This window comes from Phasianus colchicus, chromosome 19, assembly GCF_987193195.1.
Source record: "Phasianus colchicus chromosome 19, bPhaCol1.hap1.1, whole genome shotgun sequence".
NCBI lineage: Eukaryota > Metazoa > Chordata > Aves > Galliformes > Phasianidae > Phasianus > Phasianus colchicus.
Genome location: NC_143454.1, coordinates 3,153,975 through 3,178,262, shown reverse-complemented (window position 1 = coordinate 3,178,262; position 24,288 = coordinate 3,153,975). Strand labels below are relative to the sequence as shown.

The 24,288-nt window shown below is 42.1% G+C and overlaps 1 protein-coding gene across 24 annotated transcripts in view; it reads left to right on the top strand.

Moving 5' to 3' along the window:
• The window catches only part of EXD3 (exonuclease 3'-5' domain containing 3), a 247,190-nt gene that overhangs the window by 1,424 nt on the left and 221,478 nt on the right, over positions 1-24,288 (top strand). For 9 of the 24 annotated variants that reach the window (XM_031601473.2, XM_090121060.1, XM_090121057.1 and 6 more), the window contains exons 1-3: positions 69-157; positions 3,793-3,905; positions 5,415-5,478. The gene's annotated coding sequence lies outside the window, so the exon portion shown is untranslated. Of the gene's footprint in view, positions 1-21; positions 158-3,309; positions 3,330-3,792; positions 3,906-5,414; positions 5,479-24,288 lie in introns of those variants that run through there. The other 15 variants (XM_090121068.1, XM_090121055.1, XM_090121054.1 and 12 more) reach the window with 6 other exon arrangements.

Genomic DNA, 24,288 nt, shown 5'->3' with positions numbered 1-24,288 from the left:
GCGCCCCCTGCCGGCGCAGCGCGCGGTGCTCACGGGAAGGAGGTCCGGCTGCGCGCGGGACCGGCGCGGGGCGTTCCGGGAGCGGCAGCGACGGGGAAGGCTTTGAGCATCGGACGCAGGGGGGGGCCTGGCGTTGCCGCTTCCGGGTAGGCGCCAGGTGAGTGGAGCTGGGTGCAGAGCGGGGAAGGATCGCCGTGTGTGTTCGTTGTCACTACAAACCAGGGTCGTGTCTCTGTTCACGCAGTAGGAAGCTGGCAGATAGTGGCTTGCAGGGTTCAGCTGCGTCAGTGACACAATCTGAACTCTGATGTTAGGGGAAGAACTGATTGGTTTTGTTTTTTCCCCTTCTAAAAGAGAACCACGTTGGAGTGGTTGTGTGCTCCTAGAGCACGAGCTCCACTTACAGCAGCTCTTCAGCAGGGTATGAAAACCCTGGAGGCCACAACAGTGTTCTGTTTCTGGAAAACAAGATCTGCAGCAGATCTGATGAGCTCGGTGTGCTCGGGAACATCCGAGAGAAGAGGAGGTTTCAGTCCCTTTGTGTAAAGCCGTGCCTATGGGAAAGTTATTTGGCAGCTGAATGTTTGTGGTCTTTCTAACAAAAGTATAATGAGATCTGGTAACTGAAAGTCAGAGCTACGCGGATTCTTTAAAATATGACACAGTTTCCAAGCAGTGGTGGAGGTTAATTACAGGAATCGTTTCTAGGAGAGGTTAAAGGTTGCCATTCACTGGAGCTTTTCAGCTGGAGTCAGATAACGCTGTGGAAAGAAGGCTTCACTGTGGGAGCTCAGGGAAGGATGCCCAGGTGGCTGGGGGGGAAATCTGCGAGTCAGCTGCTGGGACTGCTCTTACACTGCTTGTTTTCCCCTTCAGAAGAGGAAGAAGCTGCAGAAATAGCAGGATTTTCTGTGTGTTTCAGAAAGTTTTCATTCTAAATTAAGGTTGCTTTAATGTGTCATGCTTTTGTATGAACCTCCACTTTAAGGAGGAAGCATGCTTTTCTTGTGGGAGAAATTTAGCTTAAGTTAGTGGATTTCTTCCTCCACTCAATCATCAGAATTGAGTCACAGAGAACAGAGTCAGAGTTGGGCAGCTGGGGAGCTGTGTGGGTTCAGAGCATCCCTCGTTCAGTATATCCTCCACATGGAGATGACAGCCTGCAGTCTGCTCCATGCTGGGAGTGGTTTCCAGCCAAGTCAAGTCTGACTAAGGCATGGGATGGGCTTTTCACTTCCAGAAGAGCACAGTTTTTATGCTGGGACTTCCTGCTGACACACTTTTTATCTCATTAGGTTCTTCTGAAGGGCTTTTGGATCCGTTTGTGCCCTTTTATTGTTTTGATAGGATAAGAGTGCTTCCAAGGTTATAAAAATATATTGAGTGATGGACTCGACTACTGCAGGATCTGTTGACTCACTCTGAAATTATGAAGTTTTGTTTAAAAAAATAAAAAGCTTCCCATGCTTCCATGAATACTGGAAGTCTCTTAGGCAGCACTGGGTGTTTTGGTGTTCCCTGTGGTTTTCTATGGAAACAGGCTCATGGCTGTGACAGCTTTTTGGCACAGGTGTCACTAATAGCCGTAACTTTGGTTTCCATGTTTTTTTCTCACTGTTTATTGCAAACAGTAGAGCAGGAATAATCAGAAATTTTAGCATGGGGAGCAGAACCAGCAAAACACATACCCCACAATGTAAATTAATCTGCCAGGAAACTTTGATTTGGAATTTTTTAGGCAGTAATGCTGTCTATTACAGGTAATCATGATGTTCACGTGCACAAAGTTTTGTTGCTTACAGCATAGCAGTTACAGCAAACTTTTCTCAGCTTTGTTGGGAAAGCTGAAGAAGCTGCTCTTGTGAAACTGCATCAGGACAATCAGACATTGCTACTCACAGAGGTTTGGGAGGACTAAACTGCAGCATTTCAACTGGTTCCTTTTCCACTGACACAAAGTAGTGTGAGCTGGCAAAGCTTAAGACAAACGTAACTTCTGTTGTGCTCCAAAGGCAGCTTGGAGAGAGGAAAAGGGAGGAGTGGGTGTTCTCTGTCTGTAGGCTCAGCACTGTGAGCTCTTGGCTCTGTTAGGTTGCAGCTGGGAGCTCAGAGCAGAGGCAGGTAGGTCAGCTCACAGCTGCACCAGGAGCACATCTGTACATTTATGCCCTTTGGCAGCCAGCACAATTGCTCCTGCAGTAAAATAATGTTATCCAAATTTGCACTGAGTACTTGTTGGTGTGTGCTGTATCCTGAGAGGAGTGGGGTGAGGGGACACGAGTCACCTTGTGCTAACTGAGAAGCAGTGAGTGCTTTTCTCCTGAACTAAGTTCTAATGTTTTGATACAAAGGTAATTACTGAGCCTGAGCAGTATGCCAGTGACTTCAAAATATATATATATTTTTTAATCTCTCTGAGAATCCTTGGTGCTATGCAGGCAAATATCAGCAGCACTCAGGCAGCACCGTGTTGTAATGGTGTGTGTTGGAGCAAGGGATGGCCATAAAGGAACTGAGAGGCGTGTGAGAGGAGTAGAATTGCATTAACAGAAATGAGTTATGCTGAATGCTGAACATCCTTCCATTTCCCATTCTCATCTTTTAATTGAATTAATGTCTAGTAAATTAATACAGTGTGGGAAGAACTGTGGTAGACGTCAGTGATAAAAGCCTGAAAAATTCTTATGAGAAACAATGAAAGAGGAGAGCATGAACACCTGGGATAAGGGAAGGCTGAAGAGAAACTGCAGTTAGATTTGTATCAGAAGAGAAGGCTGGAAAGCTCCTTTCCCAGAGGATGAAAGTCTTGTTTCTTCTGTGAATACACAATGCAGGTTTAGTGTTGCAACATCAGCAAATGGCATTAACTTGGGCCTGCAAGTCAAGAGTGTTGTCCAACTGCTTGGGACTGGGAGCAGTGTGCTCTTTCCCAGCTGTGTGAATTCTTTGCTAGGTGAATTGGGGCAAAGAATGCATTATGGTCAGCAGATAATGATCAAACGTGTAATTAATTACCTCTCTTTGCCAGCCACTCACTTGAGATGACACTTTGGGCATGGTCCTCGGTGTTGGCTCTAAGCAGCAGTAGAGCTATTGGAGAGTTACAGCAATTGCTGTTTTCAAACAAATTTCTATATAAGAAAGAAAAAAACGTCTATGATGTTTTTTAGAATAACCCTCTGCAGTGTGTTCTGCAATGCACGGATAGACCGAAGAAGTTAAAGAAAGATCAAATATCCTGGAGTCTGATCATACCAGCAGCAGCTAAAAGTCCTTCAGTTCCTGCCCAGTCCCATATGAGATATGGAGTCCTGTTCCTCCTCTGAGCAGTACGTCCTGCTGGCTCTCACTGTGTGTTACCTGCACTTCTAGTTGCAACACTGCGGATCTGGAAGGAGAAAGGAATTGCTGATAAAGAGAATGCAGATAGAGATAATGGAAGAGCAGAGTAAAAGAAAGTTGGTTCTAATTTACATTATGTAAACATTTAAACAGCAACAGCACTAGAAACAGTTTTGAAAACAAGGCATGGTTGAACGGGAGCTGCTGTTCCTATCTGCTGTTGCTAGTGATGGTAGCTACCATAAAAATAAAAGCAGTGGTGTCAATGCATCGTTTTTTTGTAGGTATAGAAACCAGGTTCCCCACTGAGTGCCCAGGTCTGAAACCATCACCGTGTTTGTTCTTGGAAGCATGTTTGTACCACTACCTGTGGGATCTGCTCCTGTGCAGTTTGTGAAGTGCATCTGCTGAGCAGAGCTGTACGTTAATTCTCATTCTGTTGCCTTCCAGAGCAGGAGAGGCTGCAGCTCTGCATGGACTGCACACATTGCAACGTGTTCCTTCTCTCTTAGTTGCCCCTCCAGCTGTGCCAAGGATATCATCTGGCTTTGTGTTAAGTGCAAGTGAGTGGCTGTTGACATTTTAGAGACTTTTTTTCTGGTTAAATGAATATTCCTATTTTATAGTCAGCTAGGACCATACAATGGGATTTATTCTTGGCTGATGTTGCTCTTACCTTCAGAAGCAGAACATTTTACAGTACTGGGGCTTCCCCTGTAGGTCTGCACACAGCTGTGTGGCTCAGGTACCAGTGCTCATATTTTTCAACGAACTTCATTATTTAAACTCTTGCCGTGTGGGAATTGCCAAGGCTCGTAGCAACAGTTACAGCTCAGGTTGCAAAGTACTGTAACTTTCAGTCTGTGTTATTTTTTTGTGCTTACATTTCTCATTCTGCAGCGAAACGTTCCACTGTGTGGTTCTAAAGGCACTGCGACCGCTGCTGATTTTCATGCAGACTCACTGAGCCTTGTTTGGATTCCACGTTCGTGAAAGAAAAATCCCTTTTTCAAAACATGCAGGACACTGCCTGCCCACTGCTGATCTTTTTAATGTCAAACTCTGCCTGAACCTCCTCGAGGAATAAGCTGTTATGTCAGAAAAAGAGTTGCCTGGAACATAACAGTGCTGTGAGGAATGTGTGAAGATGTGGGAGGAGGACCTCTGCACTGCCTGGGAAGTGTTTGCTGCATTACACTGCTTCATGTGGGTTTTCTTAGATTGAACAATTGCCTGCAAGTTTTTGGGAAGTATCCCTTGGGGACTGAAGTCTCCCACTGTTACAAACTAAAGGGAAATTGGTTTGGTTTTTTGAGATGGAGAATGCCATCTTGCTTTACAGAGTAAAGCTGTGTATACGCACCAGACTGTGTCAGGCTGGTTCTTAGTAGCCATGTTTGAATGCTTTATTGTTTGGGTTTTGTGTTTTTGGTTTTGTTTTGTAATCAGTTGTTGCCCCTAGGTCATTCAGATGAATGGGAGTGGAGTTTTCCTGGCGGTGTTCTGCTCTTTAAAGTGGACAGTCAGTCTGCCTGGAATAGCACAATGGTGCCTTAAAGTTGTATAACATCTGCATGGTGTTCTTACTGTCTGTTGTGACTTTCAGATGCACGATCTGAACTTTACAGCAAAGGTGTTTGGCAAGAAGCAAAAAGATTGGCAAGTATGTAAGGCCGTGTTTCAAGAAACGTATAACTATTGATAGAACTAGAGGGAATGGCCTCAAGTTGTGTCATGAGAGGTTCAGGTTGGACATTAGGAAACATTTATTCTCCAAAAGAATGGTCAGGCACTGGGATGGCTGCCCGGGGAGGTGGTGGAGTCACCATGGTGTTCAAGGAACAAGCAGATGTTGTACTGACATGGTTTAGTGGGGAAAAATACCTGGTAGGTGGACGGCTGGACTGTGGTCTTGGAGGTCTCTTCCAACCTTGGTGATTCTGTGATTCTAAGAAAATGCTTCATGTGTGCTTGAATTGCTGTCATCCCAAGATAACACTTAACTAGGTGTCCTGTTAGTGAGTGCACAGAAAGCTGTGTGTGCTGACCACAGGCTGTTTTGTTCCTTGCAGGTCTGTGAGCAGTGGAACCCCCAGCCATCTTTCGGAGCTAGCAGAGTCACCATCCTTCCTCTGGGTGAGTTTGATTCTATTCATTTGTTTGCAGGATGTTTTTCAAAGCATGTGTGCTTATGTAGGTAGGTGACAGTGAACTGGACAGTAAACCAAGTACCACTCATGCAAACTCATAGGAAACTGTTTCATCTCTGTATTTACATGACTGCTCTTAAAATGAAGACATCCTTTCAGAAAAGCAGTATTTTATGATACTGCAGTGTTTTAGGGAGTGGATTGATGAGGATTCAATTTTGATTTGTGAACTTAATGATATTGTTATTTTTGTAAAGGTTAACTTAACTGTACCCCATGTTGAAAAGCTACCCAGCAGATCCTTACAGATAAAGCAGGTTGTGTAGAACTCAGCTTATCTTTAAGTTATACATGGATAAGGAATCATTCAGATTCCTTTCTCAGAAAGTGAGAATTCTGAATTTTTCCATTTTTCTCTTTTGTCCTGTTGCCTACTTATATGTTTACCAATGAAGGCTTGCATAATAGAAGGGAATATAAAACGTCTGTGCAGGAGCAGTCACCAGTCAGTGTGTATCATCTGTTTTTCCCTTTTGTTCAATGGAAAACAAAGCTTGGAGTTTAATGAGAAATTTCTGGAAAGTCTCATTTGGGATTTTTCTAGTCTCCTGTGTACGTGTTGTGAAACGTGGCTGCAGCTTCGTTAGAGGGCACTCTTGAATAACACACGGTGAGGCTGCTGTCAGACAGCATTCAGCACATCCTCTGCTGGGAAAAAGGAGTCCTGGTGGAGATGTAACTTGCTGCTCCGGAGTTCAGAGCTTGAAGCCTGAGATGGATTACCCTGCACACTTCCCTATCTCATGATGCAAGGCAAGATTGACTGTACTGTGGGCTAACTTAAAGCTAGCACTGTATTTGGAAGCAATCTAGTAGATAATTCACTATAGTTTTCCAACAGTGGATTCATTTATTTAAATAATACCCCATAAACTGCCTTGATCCCAAATGTATGTTCTTATGAGAACTTTTTTGTATTCTGCTATTATCTTTAAAAAACAAAAAAATCCTTTAGAAGCAATAAGAAACTTTTCAGAATCTCTTGGATTTTGATCCCAGCCCTTACGTGAGTTCTTTCTGTGCCTTTGACAAATTGCTTATTGTCTTCTTTCACTTTTCTTCTGTAATAAAGAGGATAATAAATTTTATCTTGGGAGAATTAGTCAATGTATATAAATGTGCCCTGAAATCTCAAGTGTTGTAGATTTTTTAAAATGTAATTAAGATGTTGAACAAAGCAGGAGTCAGGAAAGTTGAACTTAAGACAGTGATTGCTAAACTGCTTTGGGGCTTCTTCTGTTCTGGCAAGATTACAGAGCCAGATCATTTGCATTAGTTTTGACTTTTCTTGATGCTTTTAGTTCTTGTGCAGGAAGAAGCATTCTTTATATGTGGGAGTCAGATTGTCTGTAAACATAAACATAATCTTTGCTTTGCCAAAAACATACCTTGTTTTGCTTTTATAAAAGCATACCAAACTGGTGTAACTTGAAACATTTTTCTGAGCAATTAGCTCTGAATCATACCTGCACTGGGAAGGCTCGACTAACTGAAGCGCACGTTTCCTATGCAGGAATGATGCCTGCAGTGCAGAAACCTCAGCAGCTTTTATATATTGCTTTACTTATCCTTTAAATTCCCTCTTCTGTTTTAGCATCAGTGCTACCAGCTGCGTTCTGTGTAAGCACTTGCAGGTGGTGTTTGTGTGCCTCTAAAGAGGCACTGCATGGGGTGCAATGTGCTGAAGGTCATGGAACGGGGTAGTGCCTGCTGTGGGCAGGAACCAGGCTGACTGACCATCTCCTTACTGGGACGTCTTCCTTCCAGCTGGGAACTGTGGCTCTGTCTGGCCAGGAGCTTTACATCCCAGAGTGCCAGCTATGCTTTACAGATGGTAAAGACACCCTGAGAGCTTATCAAAACTAGAAGATTGTACTTTGCTTGATATCCTGAATAACTGTGTACTTCTTCCGTGAACTCTGATGGTCACGAGGGTTCAATTCTCCAAAATAAAAATTAAAGAATGATAATAATAAAAAAAAGCAGGCCATCTTCTCAGGGCATCTTTCTTCTCCTAGTCTTTATCTCTTTTTGCTTTTTCCCTTTCTGTCCCACTAGTGTGGCTCCTTGTTGGGAAAGAGTGGTTTAAGGAAGGAGGGAAGACTGAGATGTTCCTTTCCAGGAGTGCTTTGGTGTCTGTCCCAGCCAGATGGTCAGTGAGGAGGCAGCAGGGGCTGAGCTGAGACGTGGGCTGTACGCCTGGCTGCAGAAGGGAAGCAGATAGGAAGAAGACAGAGATTTCTACCAAGCAAATGGAATTGAAGATGAAATAGAATAAATCAAGACTTTCCTAGCAGAAAATAAAAATTAGGGAGCCTGAAGTATTTTCATCTGTGGGGCTGGGGGATGCATGTATAACAGTTTTGAAGAAGCCCATTTCTTGTGATTCCTGTAAGCAGTATTAGGAAGGATGTTTTGAAAGAAGAGTTTCAGCCAAAATCTTCGCCTTCTCAGTGTCATTACTCTGTGCCATATGCAGATGCCCTCTCATGTTTTATTGCACATACGGTATGGAATTCTAAAAAATAATACTGATCTTGTAGCCGATGACATTACAGAATGTGCTGAAGAAGAGCTGCAGTGTTCTGGAACAAAACCCTTTTCTCAAGTGTTGAGTAGCATCTCCTCCAAATATTTCCTCACAGAACATTTCCATCAAACTGACAAATTATTTTTATACTGATTTATTGTTTTCGTCTTTGTCATTCTTTAGAGACTGGCTGGTGTTGCGTGGTGACGTTTGCATGGGTTGGCCAATGCCATCTTTGTGGCATGAGGCATCCAGGCATTAGTAGATGCTGGTGTCATCTCTGTTCCAGCTGTGCAGTCAGTTCCAGGTACCATCTGATTTCAATTAAAGAGACGGCTGCAGTTCATGATCCCATCTACAGTTACAACCAGTGTCACACTTAAAATGTTCTGCCAAATCCTCCTTGTTTTCAGTGTGCCTCAGCAACAGCTTGTCTTTTGGGATCCGGAGACCAAACGCGTGTTTCTGGCAGTGTTCTGAGGATGGTGACTGCAGCTCCCTCTCGTTAGTGCCCATCTAAGGAGTGAGGTTCTGATACAGCAAGTAATTGTGTAGGTCTCAGAAGGTGCTGCAGGAAAATTGCTGTCTGACACCAGTAGGAAGCAACAACCAACGAGTTCCTTGCTTGAATATGAGTGAATGTTAGCCTCTGCTAATAGAATTTAAGAAAAGAAGTAAAACACTCACTTGTTACAACACAGGAGAAGAACATAATGGGGAGAAAGCATAAGTTTAGGCCACTCCTCTGTTTAATGTAGTAATGTAAATGGAGCAACCAATTTTTTTTTCTTTTCTAGTAGGAACAGTCCAGCTAAGAGCCCAGAGGTGCTGGCTGGCTGACTTGTCGTAGCTCCAAAAAGTAGTAGTGCCAAAAAGTAAATATTTTTAAGCAAAGCAAATGCGAAACTTTGGAGATATACTTTTTTTTTTTTTTTTTTTTTTTAAGGCAAAAAAAAGAACAAAACCAAAGAAGCTGTTTTGTGTGCAGTGTCCAGAGTGATTTAAAAATTCTCTTGCTCCATGTCTAAGTAAATGGTTGTTTCAGCCAAATAAATCTTTCCTATTGATTTACTGCACCAATTTAGATATAAGCCCTCTGTGCAGGATTGTCAGTTCAACAGAACAGCTTTCTTTTTCCTTTCAGATTTAATCCACATGTTGTTGTATCAACAGAGCCTTTGTCTCTGCTTAGTTATGAGTTAGCCTTTTTTATTAAAAAAAAAAAAAGTGAAAACACATGTTTTTTAATAGCACTATTGCATCTATTACAAAAGAGCATAAGATGACATATGGGAGAGGTGACCATCAAATGGTGTGTAGGTAACTTCAAAGTGTTGCTGCAAATGAAAGAGTGAGAATCAAACCTTTCACCTCTCCCCGTAGAAACCCCAACAGTGACAGGAGGAGGCAGCATTATCTGTACCCAGGATTTCCTAGTTTTCTCCCAGCTTGTACAGTGATGCTAAACATACTCTCTTTAGTTAACTCCAATTTCCTCCCTTTTTTTAAAGGGGGACTTACCCAGAGGTGTATGTAATTCGCATTTCCTTCCTTCCTGACGCCCTCCCTGCAGAAAAGAATTTCTTTCTTGGACCCCTCCTGTTTTTCAGGTGGGGGAGAATTACTCTCAGGAAACTCATGAGTTTGGTATTATTTCTATACTGGGTTTCATGAGAAAACGTTTATTTGAGCACCACAGCTCATGTGGTATCTGCACACGAGTTCAGAAGTGAATGCTGGAGCTGTTTGATAAAGCACTTCACTACATCATTTGCTTGGACCTTATTGTGCAATTAACATCATGCAGCATCATGAACTGCTTCTGAAGATTTACTTCAGTCCATCCTGGCAGCTCGGTGGGCTGAATGCAGCCAAAGGCAGAACAGTTGCAACTTCTGTCTCTTTGGTGCTGGCCTCGTTCCTTCCAGCTTGGCTGGGTTCCTGGCAGTCTTCACCATCTCCCTGAATTCTCTTTCAGATGTCAGCACAGCAAATCCCACCTCAGTGTCTATGTAATTATTTGCTGTGATGTGATGTGAAAAGAAGCTAGTAGTAATGACTACAATGGGAAGCAATTTCTCTGGCATCTGAAAAATGTGGCATGGTCCTATTCTACATCTAAAAGCTAAAGAAGTTGACCACTGTTCTTAACGGCAGCTAGCCATTATTACTTCTCTCCAAACAACTCAGAACTTGAATCTTTCCAGAGCAGTAGTAAATGAAAAGGGTATTCAGCTAGCAGGAACAATTTCTTTATATGTGGATTTTGCATGGCATTGTACTGTGTTGTGCTTTCATCTAGAATATCCTTGGGTAACCTCATCCATCTTTGAAGTTGGCCTTCTTTGAGCAGAGGATTGGCCTGGAAACCTCTAGAGGTCCCTCTCTGACGAGTTTATTCAGTAATTGTGTGCTCTGGTAGACTTCTGGCAAGGATGCTTCTTTTGGCTTTGCTTATATCTCCTTTCATGCTTGACAGCTTTCATCATGTTCTCATCATAAGCAGTTCTTTAAACTGAAGTGATGCGAAAACATCAGGGATGGTTTCCAAAGTGTAACACGAGTTTCCTTCCTTCATAGTTTAGACTGTGCCATATTCAGATATGAAAAAATCTTTGTTTTCATTGTTTTTTACCACAGTGATCCCCTATTTTTTTTTTTTTCCTCAGACCCAAATGTGTCACCATGGGGCATAGCAAAGGAAGATTTTCTTAAAGCTACTGGATCTTGTTCTAAGGTCAACTTTGTGCCTTTGCTCTAATTCTTTAAGGGAAGACAAAGAGAAATGTATCTTGCAACTTGGGATTTATGAAACTACATTGTTGCTGCTTTTTTGAGAGAGATTGTTGCATTTTTTAGTTAAAAAACGATGTTAAGAAAAATATTTTTAAAATAGATATTGGTACCTATTATTCAAATACTTCAGGTCGTAATTAAGTTTTTGCTGTACCATATTTCACTTAAAATTTAAGCAGCTGCTTAAATGCTCGAGGTAGTAGTTAGTAGTTAACTTAATGATGTGTCCTAGTAATTCAGAAACTGAACGCTTGACACAGGAATGCTGACAGCTTGTTGGCTTGCTTCGATTTACTGCTTTGTTCTGAGGGCAGAACAGGATGGTGGGACAATTAGATGGAGTTGCGTACTCCAAATGTGTTATTTCTCACATATGTACCCAAATCTGAATTTGACTAATCTTGTACCTCATGCTTGCTGCGTGTTCAGCCTTTAACTTCTCTGTTTAGATTGCCAACATGGTGCCAATTAGGGGGACTGTGATGTGGACACTGAGGAATATAACTCACTTCACATGGGTTACCAAACAGCTAGCAGATGTTAAGCTAATGGTTTTTGGCTACTACCAGCCTGACTTGGATTTCAACCCAGAGGTGAAAGAATTTATTTCTCTCCCATTACCATTTCCCTTGGGCCATATTGTCCCTAGCGTTGAAAATTCCTCCAACTGAACTCGAGAAGATGATGTAAATGTTCCCCTCCCCCTTAAACCTGTTCTCACGGTTCCTTGGGTGTTTTGTTATTTTAAGTTCTCGTCTTTGGTATTATACTGGTAATCTTTTTTTTTTTTTTTTTTTTTGTAAATGAAAAATGTAAACAAAACATAAAACTGAAGTTCTTAATAAGAGAAGGCTGTGCTGAGGTTCAGTGGTAGTTCATGTCCTTTACATGCTGTTACACTTCACGGACTGACAAAATGTCTGCTTTAGGACTAGCATTGTGTGGCAAAGGCCACAGAGATTGGTGAGCCTTGCTTACCTGGGATCTTGCCTTTTTTCTTTTCTTATTGCTGGGCATTATATTCTAAAACCCTGTAAAGCATCCATAACTGCAGGGCCCATAGTCTTCATTTTAGGGTTGAGTCAATGTTGAATTGAAACTAACAGATTCTGCAGCTTCTTCAGTGTGATTTCAAGCAAGAGTCAGTATTTGTTACTCAAGAGGATTTAAAATAGGGTGTGAAATGCAGTTCACTGAGAGCTTTAATCACTTTTCATTTCTGAGCTCTTTCAGGCGATGAGTGTGATAAGGAGATACCTGTCCATAGAACCTTATTAACATCAGGAAGAGAGGCAGGGCAATAAAAGGGCCAGCTGGATGAAGATAAGCACTTAAATGCTTAGTAATGTTTAAACTCCTTATATAACTTGCTGCAATCATCTGTCCTGCTGAACTAGCGTGTGTCGTATTAGGGGTGACGATTTTTGTTCTCCCTCTGGTAACTTTCTTGTCTTTCCTTCTGTGAGCATTCAGCCCTTGATCTAAAAAAGTTGTTTGTAACATACAGCACCCAGTTTTTCGGCACTAGCTTTAAGTCACTCACTCTTCAGCAAAAAGTGCTATTAGCAAAGCAGGTATTTGGAAACTTCTCACTAAATATGATTTTGTTTTTCATTTTCTTTTGCTAATCATGTACTATTTGCAGAATACCCAACATGGTCAGAGTCAACATGAAGACCAACAGGAAGAGCTGGGTTAGGATCAAATAATTGTTGTAGTTAATTTCCAGCAAGCACTGTGAATAAATCAAGGTCCTGTTGACTTTTGATTTTTTTCAAGGTTCTAAACCTTGCCTTACCACTAAGATGATCAGAGGGCTGGAGCAGCTCTACTACAAGGAAAGATTGAGGGAACTGGGCTTGTTTAGCTTGGAGAAGAGAAGGCTGCAGGGAGACCTCATTGTGACCTTCCAGTACTCAAAGGGAGCGTATGAACAGGAGGGGGAATGGCTGTTTGTGAGGGTGGATAGTGATAGGACAAGGAGGAATGGTTTTAAACTGAGACAGGGGAGGTTTAGGTTGGATATGAGGAGGAAGTTTTTCACCCAGAGGGTGGTGAGGCACTGGAACAGGTTGCCCAAGGAGGCTGTGGATGCCCCATCCCTGCAGGCATTCAAGGCCAGGCTGGATGTGGCTCTGGGCAGCCTGGGCTGCTGGTTGGTGACCTGCACACAGCAGGGGGTTGGAACTGGATGAGCATTGTGGGCCTTTGCAATCCAGGCCATTCTATGATTCTGTTATTAAAGCAATTGTTTCATTTGGTGATGCATTTGATCCTCAACTTCCAAAGAGGGCAATTATTTTTAATTTCTTGGTATGAATGAAACTCCGTCTGCCCTGTGAATGTTTTTGAGGTACTGAGAATAATGTAACAGAAGTAATAGAAACAGTTATTTACTTAGATGATTAATAATATCTGAGCACTAATTATCTTTCATGAGTAATTAAAAGTTTTCACATTTTCCTTAGAATGAATGGAGGAAACTCAACATGACAAGCTAAAATCTGTGGTGCACTGTGCATTTTTCAAAAGTGGCAGGCCATACAGTTGTGGCTGTTAGGAAACAAAAGCCTACAGCAGTTTGTAACTACGTATGCTCTTCTCTTTTAGAATCTAAGTCCATAAGATGCAGCATTTCTTCAGCTATTTTGTTGTCTTTTTCTGCCTCCAGAGTTATACAAAACTCTGTATAATAAATTACTCTTTTTTCCCATTCTTTTTTTCAAGAGATTTAATAATCATCTCTGTTCTCTTATGTGTTTTAGTGTTTAGCTTCAGGGAGACACTAAAATGATAATAAATATTGAAAAAAAAATGAAGTGCATTGTCATGCTAATGTATGTACTTCAGAAACACAACTTGATCTGAGAAACAAGATGCGAGATTCCCCTCCTCCCCTGGGGTTGCTGACTTAATTAATGTAGGGTTTGTTATTGACAGTAGTGACTAGGAAATAAACTTGCTGGTTTGTTTTTTCTTATCATACCAATATATAGCCTTTGTGGGTGGCAAACAATAGCAAAAAATCTTCAGATGTCCAGAAGAAACTTGGAATCTACGATTTGAAAATGCCCTTCTCTCTTTGAATCCATTTCATATACTTAGGACATGCAGCTTTGTCCTGAAGCAGAGCTAGTAAAAACTCCCAGAGATAAACTGTGTTTCCCTTTCCTCTCTGTTTTTCCTTTTCACAGATATGTTTGGAGTTGTTGTAGGGAACTCAGAACGAGAGGGTTTTGGCTTCTTCCCCTTTTTCTTCTTTGAAGTCTGCAGGGTGACCTCATTGCAGCCTTTCAGCACCTAAAGGGAGCCTACAAACAGGAGGGGAGTCAACTCTTTGAAAGGGGAGATAACAGCAGGACGAGGGGAAATGGTTTGAAGCTGAGGGAGGGCAGATTTAGGTTGGATGTCAGGGGGAAGTTCTTTACAGAGAGAGTGGTGAGGTGCTGGAACAGCTGCCCAGAGAGGCTGTGGATGCCCCGTCCATCCCTGGAGGTGTTCAGGGCCAGGTTGGATGGGGCCCTGGGCAGCCTGGGCTGGTATGAAATGTGGAGGTTGGTGGCCCTGCGTGTGGGGGGAGGGGGGGTTGGAGCTTCATGATCCTTGAGGTCCCTTCCAACCCGGGCCATTCTGTGATTCTGTGAGAAATTAGAATGCTTCCTGCAAGAATTCAGTAGATAATTATTCAAGCAATGCCTCCCAACTTTTCTAGAACTGTTTTATTCTATGACTAAAATTTATATTTACCATGTTTGCTCTGTCATTGAAAATTTTCATTATATGATGCACAGTTTTTCTCCCCTTAGATGATTATTGACATAACATGAGAAAGTAGAAAATTAGACCAGATGAGTGTGTATTTCTAGGCAGATTGTGAAATCTTAAGAAATAAGGTGGATTACCAAAGAAGTTTGGCTTTTGTGTGAAGTTGAATAGGGCTCTGAGAAGACTGATGGCAGGAAAACTTCATTTGGAACGCCCTTGTATCAAGGCAGAGGCGATATAAATAAGAAAGAGAGGCTCAAACTCATAAAGAAATTATGTGGTATCTTAAAGCTGAAGATCAAACGAGAAAAATAACTCTTAGAATCCTTAAGATTCAAAGTTTTGCAAACTTGTAGATCAGAAGATCAGATAGAATAATACAAAGTATGCAGCTTTTCAAGTAGAAAACAGAATTGGAGAAAATTGGCATCCCAGTCCTCTTAAGCACCATGAATAGCACCTCTGAGGAACATGTAGGCAGGAGGCAAGAGGAGAATGCTTTTGACTTTCTTCTGAGAACTGTGCAGAACTTGGTGCAAAGTTTTACTACTGGTGGCCCCCTGTAAGTGTGAACACAGGCGTACATGTACTTGTACATCCTTGCGGAAGAAATCCAAGCCAAGGATAAGGAAGCTTGTTAAAAAGAGACTGAGAGGAGCAGAGGAAAGGATGAGATGTTTGTAGGTGGTGTGAAGATTATTTAAAAACATTTTACTGCAGAGCAAATGCCCCAGCCCTATCAAAAGCTGAGAGAGGAGAAAAACTATGATGTGAAACAGCAGGGAAGAAAGGCTTTAATTTGAGGCATCCTTCCAAAAGCTGAAGTCATGAGCAAGTGAGGATGATAGAAAAGAACAAACACTTTGACAGGCCAAAAACTTAGAGGAATAGCTTTCAGTAAGCATAAAAAGTATCAGTTCTTTTCCAAATGTGTTGGAAATAAGATGGTTGTCTAAAAGTTTGCCTAGACCTTTAAATACTAATGTGTGAAAGAAGCACTTGGAGAAGGTGGAATTGAAAGAGAAATTAGTTCTGTGGCACCAATGTTTTCATGGTTTCTGCACCAGAACCAGTCTCAAACTGATCTACCACAGCAAGATTTAAGAAAGCAGTGAAAAATAATGAAGTGCATGGGGGACCAGATGTTATTACAGCACAGGAGAGATTCAAGGGAGAAAGTTTCACTTGCACTGAAAACATCCTCAACTCCAGCAAACAAAAGATAGGGCTGTATGATGCCAGCTTGGAAAAGACTCTGGAACTGCGTGCTGAGAAATCTAGCTTACTAAGTGGGCAGTTTCATCGAAACAGTAATATAGATCAGAATTATTGGGCATATGATAAACCTTCTATGAGCATGAAGGAATCAACATGTCTTTTGTAGAATGAGTTTGACAAATCAAAGGACTGGAAAGGCTAATCAAACAGCTGGATTAGGATGTTTCAGTATATATGGTATCCTCAGATTTTCAAGCAGTTTCAGACAGGGTCCTTTGCCACAGCTTCTAAAGACAGTCTCTCGTGGAGTGAGAAAGAACGCTATTTAGTTGACTGATTAAAAAGGGAGAAAACACAGCAGTAGTAGTTGGTAGAGTGGAGGGAGTTTACAATTAGAGTCCTGCAGGATTCCTTAGGAGACCTGAGCTGTTTAGTCCTCTCATTCCATAACAAAAAGTCATCAAATGGAAGCAGGAAGTTCAAAAGAAGGAAAAAGAAATAGTTTGCATGATGCTTAAAATGCAGTAGCTTTTGAAACAAGACTCTAGTGCTGAGAGTTTGCATGAAAGCGTTGGACACGTTCTTGGAAGAATGATCTACAAAGTTTAGTTCAAAGCAAGACCTGGCACAGGGAAATCATGAGCCATAATTTGTTTCAAACTCTAGGAACGTGTTGGGCAATATAACTGCCTAGTGCTCTTCTTAAGCTGTTGACTGCTAAGCACTGTGCAAGATGTCATACTGGAGGTATGAAGGTGCAATCTGAGTTGGCATGGCTTGACTTTGGTGCCTCGTTTCTGTTAATCATATTTTGATCTATCTGTACCTGTTTGTTCCAGCTAATCCCTCTCCTCTCAGATACTCCTCCTACAAAATAAATGAAGTATGGTCTTTAAGAAAACAAACTTTTTTTTTTGTTGGTTGTTTTTGTGAAGTATGTTGAGTTGCCATGAGTGTGACTGAGTTTATTGTGTTTGCCGACAGACTTCTTGGACAGAAAATGGAGCTGCTTTTTAAGCATTTCCATATGTGCTCAGCTATATTCTTCACCTAATGTAACTGGTGAAAATAAATTTGTTTAAAATGATACTTTCACGTATTGATAAGGAGTTAAAAGAATGAGAAGATGTTCCAGATCTGTTTTTGTCCCTACTGTGGTTCAAAAGAAGGCTGTGTCAAGTCCTGCGAGGTTTTAAGCAACCTACTACTTTGTCTCTATGGATTTGATGGCAAATTAGTTGAATACAATCCTCCTGACATTAGAACACAGCAGAATACTTGAACATTAGCAAGTTTTTTTTCATTTATAAGTGAGTTGTTTGTTAAAAGTGGAGAGAACAATCCTGACTCTGCCAAGTACATGCTAGGCGTACGCGGCCCTGCTGGCCTCAGACATAATGTGTTGTCAATTTTGTTTTTATTTAGGGCAGATTTGCAAAGCTGGTGTGTTGATAGAGACATAAGGGAGTGTGTGATATTTCCCATCTGTGTAAATTTTGTTTCCTATCTGCTGTGTTGCACAGATGGTATGCTTTTATAGGGCTTTTTTATTTCACACTTGAAGCTGAAGAAGCCAGGTTAGAGGAGCTGTTCTATATGATTTTGTCACTTGGAAACTTGACATAAGTTTGTTGGTAAAAGGGTAAGCAGCAGGATAGAATGGTCACCTCTGTCATTGGAATCATCCCCTGAATCTTCCTAGCAGTTCCCATCCAGCACATAAAACTCAGGTTCCGTCTGTGGAATGGAACCATTTATCACTGAAGGAAGAAGTCAGTGGGAGCCCTGACATGCAGAGTGTTATCTCCCTGCCTTCTGCTTGAAAAAGTACTTGCACATAAATGAACATTTTGGCAGTTGCTCTAATTTTGTCTGTTTTCTAGCTCCCAGCTTTTCTCTCACCATGAAGTGAATGAAATAGGAACAGTTGGGCGAGGTTTGAATAGCCAGGATCAGGGCAAAGACTAGAAGAAATCAGTTCTTGACTCCTGCGTGATTTGTGATGCTTGGGGAGCCTGCTGGTTATTCCTGGCCACAACTGCCAATGTCTCCTTAGTGCCTCTGTAAAAAGTATAGGAAGAAGAATTGAGGCGGGACCTCGTAACACTGAAAGCACTGGGGATACTCTAGAAGTACATATTCTTTACTCATGCATGGTCACCCTTGATAATGTGTCGAGAGTGTGTAACTTTGCCTAGCTTGAAATCAAAGAGAATGCCATCATCAAAATAAAAATTTGGATGAGAATTCAGGTTCACTTTGTAACTTACTGTGTTTGTGACTTCAATTAAGGGAAGCTGCACAGAGCATTTGTTAGAATTTGACAGGCTTAGAAGGAGGGGTGTCTGGGTGGCTTGGAAAAGCCTCCTCAAAGGAAATAGTGCTGAGAGCACAGTTTATGATGTAGGATGAGAAGGATGGCTGTTGTCCCAGGGCTGCAGGAAACAAACTCAGGTGCCACAGAGGAGCTGCTGGTACAGGTGCTGCTTGTGAGAAGGGGGGAGGAAGCTGGATAATGTGATTTTCCATCCCTTGGCTGACAGTGACTTACAGCTGGAAACAGAACTCCATAGCCAAAGGGAGCAGGAGGGGGCAGAAGGAGCATGGATTTAGGTTTATAGCCCTGGCCTCTGTTTAGTCTTCATAAAAAAAGCAGTAAGAGTGTACTCTGAGTTCTCCGAGAGCTCCAAACTCTGTTCCACGCTCAGTATCTAATCGGGAATTCAGGCATTTTGGCATACGCTGTAGAACTTGGCTGCGGGAAATCTCTTCTGCAGTAGTTACTCTCTTGTGACAGCCATAGCTGAGACTGCAAAGGAGAGTCCAGGGTTTTTCTTCAGTTTACCAACTGAACGATTTTTCTCAGACTCCTCTTTGCTCAAAGGTATAAATCTTTCAGAAATACTATCACAGAAATCCTTTTATCTTGTCTACAATGTTTACCATGCAAGTCTGTAGCCCCATCTCTTAGATATGCCTCCAAAAAATAGCAGAAATTGAAAACTAACCTTGGAAGCCACCTCAGAAGAAATTATTCCTTCTGGTGAACTTAAAAAGTATTTGTCCTTTACCAGACACAGGGATTCTAAGACTGGAAATGATGATTAAAATAATAGTTTCCTCTCCTGCATAACACTGCCCACCTCTGTTTGCATTTTAACTGCTTTAAAAAGGTATTAGTCTTTGCACAGACATCATCTCTGAAAGGCAGAATTCCTGCAGAATCACAGTATCCCTCTAAAAATGTCCCCTACCACCTCTTTGTCCATTTCCCTGCTTAGTAGGGAATTCCGGTACTAATTTAAAATCTCTTTGCAGTATCTTTTTTTAATAATCATATTTTGGTTTTAAATCTTTTTTTTTTTTCCTTGGGCTGAAGTAGTACCTGGTACTTCAGTACCTGAAGTAGAGTGATAAGCAATTTCAGCTTGCTTTCCTTGCAGCTTGTTGCATTGTTACCACCTACTTCTTTGTCTTCCCTGAAATTGCCTTATTTGCAAGAACTGCAGTCGAGAGGGAATTTGCTCCCAGCCCTCCCCAGGCTCAGAGCATGCTATGGCTGGGACACTAAAAGAAATCTAAGTTTCATCTAGCCATTCTTTACTAAGCATTTGCAAATGAGGGTTTTTCTGTGCCATAGACTCAGTCTAAGTGAGGAGATGTTAATGAGAACAGCAAAAACACATCCGGGTATGGAAAACACACGTTTCAGAAATGGAGGAAATGCTTATGAAGGAATTCTCCAACGCAATCAGGTGAGCAATTTCCATCAAGGAAATACACTGCTAGATTAAGTTTCATGAAATTACAAGCAGTTTCAAATCAGAAGCACTTTGCATTCATTTTGTTGGAGCTCCTTAAGTCTGGTATGTAATGCTGTTGGGCTTTTCTAGAAGTGACAGTACCTTGAAATCAAGCAGCTTTGTGCTTTGACTGCACTGACAAAGCCGGGTGAGGCAGAACCCGCAGCCTGTACCTCGCAGAAATGCAAGAGAAGTAGGGGAGGAAACAAGGCAACATGCTCCAAAATGGGAGCCTGACTGCAACCAGATGGAGATGTTCCTGTTCAGATGTTGTTACGGAGCACTCAGTTGTGAAACTGCTTTCAGGAACAAAGTTCTTGAGCCTGCTTCACCCTTTTCTTATTTGTTTTTTTCTTGGTTTCCATTTCCTGTGTCATTGTTACAGTCCTTTACAATGAGCTGTCTACATTTCACTGTGGACAAGCTGAACTTTGTCTGCCATATGTATGAAGACATTTGCCAGAACCCCCCGAAGCAACATGGTGTGCAAAGCAATTTTCTGCTGCTGTCTCCTATCTGTGCTCACACAAACCCCACAGGGATTCAGTTGTACAGTCCTGTGCAGCAGGAGCTAGGCCAGATCCCTGCTGACTCTGTTGCCCTGAGGAAGGGGTGGAAGACTGTGGGGAATACAACAGGAGGCTGAAAATGCCGTGATTACAATCTGTTTCAGCTAACTAAATATACATTATCTTTTAGCCAAAATTTTGCTAAAACTGCTCAGTAAATACGTATATGTATCCCGAATGGGCTCCGTGTGTTTGTTCAGCTGAAGAAGGCATCCTTTCCCAGACACCATGAACACATCAGTATGGCTGGAAAGAACTGAATATACCACTGTGAAAATAGTGGTATTAGTGGAGCTGAGATCTGTAAGAGGATTTTGGACCCATCATTACCAGTTGTGGAATATGGAGGTGTACATTGGTGGCACAGAACACAGAACTCACTGCTCCTCTTATTGCTTGGTGGGTGTCCACGTCCACTGAGCCACCTGTAGAAGGAAACCATATTTCATCCTTGTGGCAGATAGATTTGTTCTATTCCCTAAGACCCTGTTCTGGTTTTTCTTGTTATCAGGAAATGTTTGTGTTGTGCAGGATTCATAAAATGCAGTCTTATGGAAAATTCATAAATATTTAAAAATGTTAAGGAATTTTAAGAGTAAAAACAATAAAAACTGTGACAGTTCCTCCTTCCTTGGTTCCTGGATGATGTCAGTGTTGTGCATGTCTTCCTAAGCCTTCCCCACTGCACTGTGCCTTCTAAAGACACATCCTGCTATACCAGTGCAGAAAAATCAATCTCTTGAATTCTTCTGTTACTTAATTTTACAGTTATATCAATAGCATGAAGATTGTGTGAAATGTCTGTTTTGACTTTTCTTGCTCAGTGGCAGTTTTGCAAGCAGAACTTCAAAGCTACACTGTTTTCTACGGTTCAGTTTTACCAGTTGGCTGGAATGGAGATCAGAATCTTCCTTTCTCAGCTCTGCACTGCTGAAGGTCAGTACACTTTTGGAAATAAGGGTTGTCTGGAATTCCTGATTCACACAGGCTTGGAAACACAGGTTTGTCTAGCTGCTCAGTACTGCTGGGTGCAGTATGCAGTTGTTAGCACAGCTTTGTCTGCTCTTGAACTGCAGGGTGAGTTGAAAGAAAGCAGCTTATCGCAGTGCATGCCCTGCTGCCCGGCTCCATGGAGAGCCCTCAACCAAACAGCTGTGGGAGGTTAAATGTATATCGCTCCCCAAAGTCCTTTCCAGGCATATATTCTCATTGTTCTTATAATTGGAAAGGATTTAAATGACAATCCATGCTGGTGGCTCGTAGTCAGAGCTCTCCTATTCATTTTGTATTTATTACCTCCTTTAGGAACAGCAGCATTAAATTAAGAGGAATGTGCATCATTATTTTCCTCTGTACAAGAGACTGAGAGGTCCTTTTTCATTGTTTTGGGCAGTAGGTTAATAATAACAGTAAAAAGGATACAGGGCTCAGCAGATTCCTTTAACAGAAGCCTTGCTCTATATATCTTCTGTATTTGCTTGAGCAGATGACCTGGAGGTGTTCAGTGTTAGATGTTAAAATAAACAACTGGCTACTGTGCTTTCTTACTGATGGCAGAATTTATCCCACTGTCTCTGTAACTACTGCAGAAATGAATGTAAAGGAGAGTCTGTTAGCTCTTAAAGCCTTCACCAGAACTGCTGGCATTCTGAGTTCTTTGGAGGTGTAGCTGTAGGTAGTGAGCCCAGATTTCGTGACACTGCAAAGGCAGGTCCTGCTGGTGCTTTTGAGAATGATCCGTGTTCGTGTTCTTCTTCATCAGAAGTGGATTAATGTACCAAATCCAAACTGTGCGTGTTTAATTTATTGAATTGCATGCTTCTGTCCGGTTATATTTCTAGAAGAAAAAGAGCAAAACTAAATTTGTATAATTTTTCTGCTGATGTAATGGCCAAAAGAAAATAAATGAAGCTTCCCCGTGGTCCTGTATTTTAAACTGTAATCTCTCAGCATTCCTGAGAGCAAAACTTTGTTCCTCTGAAAAAGGATCACATTTAGAAATCTGTATTTCTCAACATTTAACTCCAGTTTTTTTCTTTGTTCTCGGCTGCTTTCCAGCTGTTGTGACAACTTCCTGAGTTGGAGCTGGTTTTTGGTACTGAGGGTCCCAGCTGCTGAGCACCTTATGTAGATGTTTGTTAGTGAAATAAAGAACAGGAGCAGGGAGAGATATTGGATGATCTCTTCTAATACTAGACTTATGGGACTTCACATTCACAGTGGAAAGGTTTAGGTCATGAGTGTCTGACCTTCTGACTTGCCTGAGCTGCACTGAATGAAGAGGAATTGCCTTGAGCAAGTATACATAAAATATACAACACAGTTAATGTATATAAGTAACAAAACTTCTTTTATTGAAACAAAAAAATGAGGGCAACAAAAACATAAAACCATTGGAATATATGACCTTGTTTTTGTGGAACGAAGCATCACTGTCTGGTTTGAAGGCAGAGGTTGCAGTTCTTAATGAGTTTTCAAGGTGCTCATCAGAGATTTTTGATCTGTTTGTACTTTTCCTGTGCTTCATCCATGAGAACAGTTGTTCACAAAGGTAAATACAGCCAAAAAGCGATGACATGAAGAAGGATGTCTGTGAAGTGAGGGGTATTTCTGTCTGGTAGGAGAGGGCTTATGAAAGCCTAGTAAAGAGATGAGATCACATTTTTCTTGGAGTGGAATGTCCGATTGCAACAAACACTACCTATCCAATACAATTTGCAGGTCATGCATTTATGTCAACTGAAGATGGAGTCCCAAGTATACACAAGAATGGATGACTTTTTGGGAAATCTTCAAACCTACTCTCAAAATCCTTTATCAGAATGGAAAGCAGGCTGCGTGTTTTTCGCTACTCACAGGACTGAGTTTAGCCACAGTAGTAATGGTTTGAAACACAGCACAGATAAGCTGATTTCCACCTTGAAGACTCAAGCTGGCCCCAGTTGGCATGGGCTGCACATGGCCTGTGGCCTCAGGTTGGACACGCCTGGGTTAGCTCAAATAGGAGTTACTTTTTCATGGATCATAAATGAGTTATGGAAAATTGATGCATAGTGGTGTGTGCTAGAGACTTTGTGAATCTAAAACAACTGAAGAAATTAGTAGGAGAAAGTTCCATCAAAGACTTCAACAGCACAGCCTCCTTCTCAAGCTCAAATTCCTGTGGTGGAAGTCTGTGTCAACCAAGTGTCACTTCACACCCTTCTCATTTTAACTCCCTCTGTTTCTGCTGCTGTCCACCTCTGGGAGCAGGATGCTGGCTAGAGGATCCTTTGCTCTGCTCGTGCTCCAATCTCTGAGGGCCATGCATGCACTTCTGTCCTGAGTGCCTTCAGGAGCCAGCAGCTAGCCCAAGGGATGGGTGACTCTGGGGAGCACTCAAATAAAGAGATGGCAAAACGCAGATCAGAGATGCTCAAGAGTTATCTGTGGGTGAGAAGAATTCCTGTTACCCAAAGCACTGTCTATGTGGTGTTAAGCTTGTGGGTAGCCCAGGGCTGAAGAACCTTGCTGTGAGCAGTGCCGATCCAGCTGCCCTGGAAGGCTGATGTCAGCTTGGCACAGTGAGGCCAGGGCCACATCTCTGCATCCTCTTCTGCATCTCTGGCCTGGCTGCCAACATAATTGGCTCTCATCTTCTTAGGAGGCAGCATGGGGGGCTGACAAATTCAGCGCTTACGAGGGGGGAAGAATGTTTAAATTGGGCAGTGTGATTGTTTGCAGCAGGATAGTCTTTTGAATAAACTGTTTATCTGCTTGCTAAGCTCCTGTTTGTTTGGGTGTTGTGGCCAGCTCCTGCCAGTCAGCCGGTGAAGGGGAAGCTTCGGCGTTTGTTTTAACCTGCAGCAGCATCTGAAAAGCTGCTCCGATGTGGAAGTGCGAGAGGTGGGTACACAGCAGGCCCATCTGTGACCGTGGGTGCCAGGAGGTGCTCACATTGTTCCTGCGCTCCTTACAGTTCGGGAATCTTCCATAGGAAAAAGCTGCTGGCACTTCTGCTGTGCTTCAGGGAACTGGAGTGAACTGGAGAGGATGAGGCGAAGACAGAAGAGCAC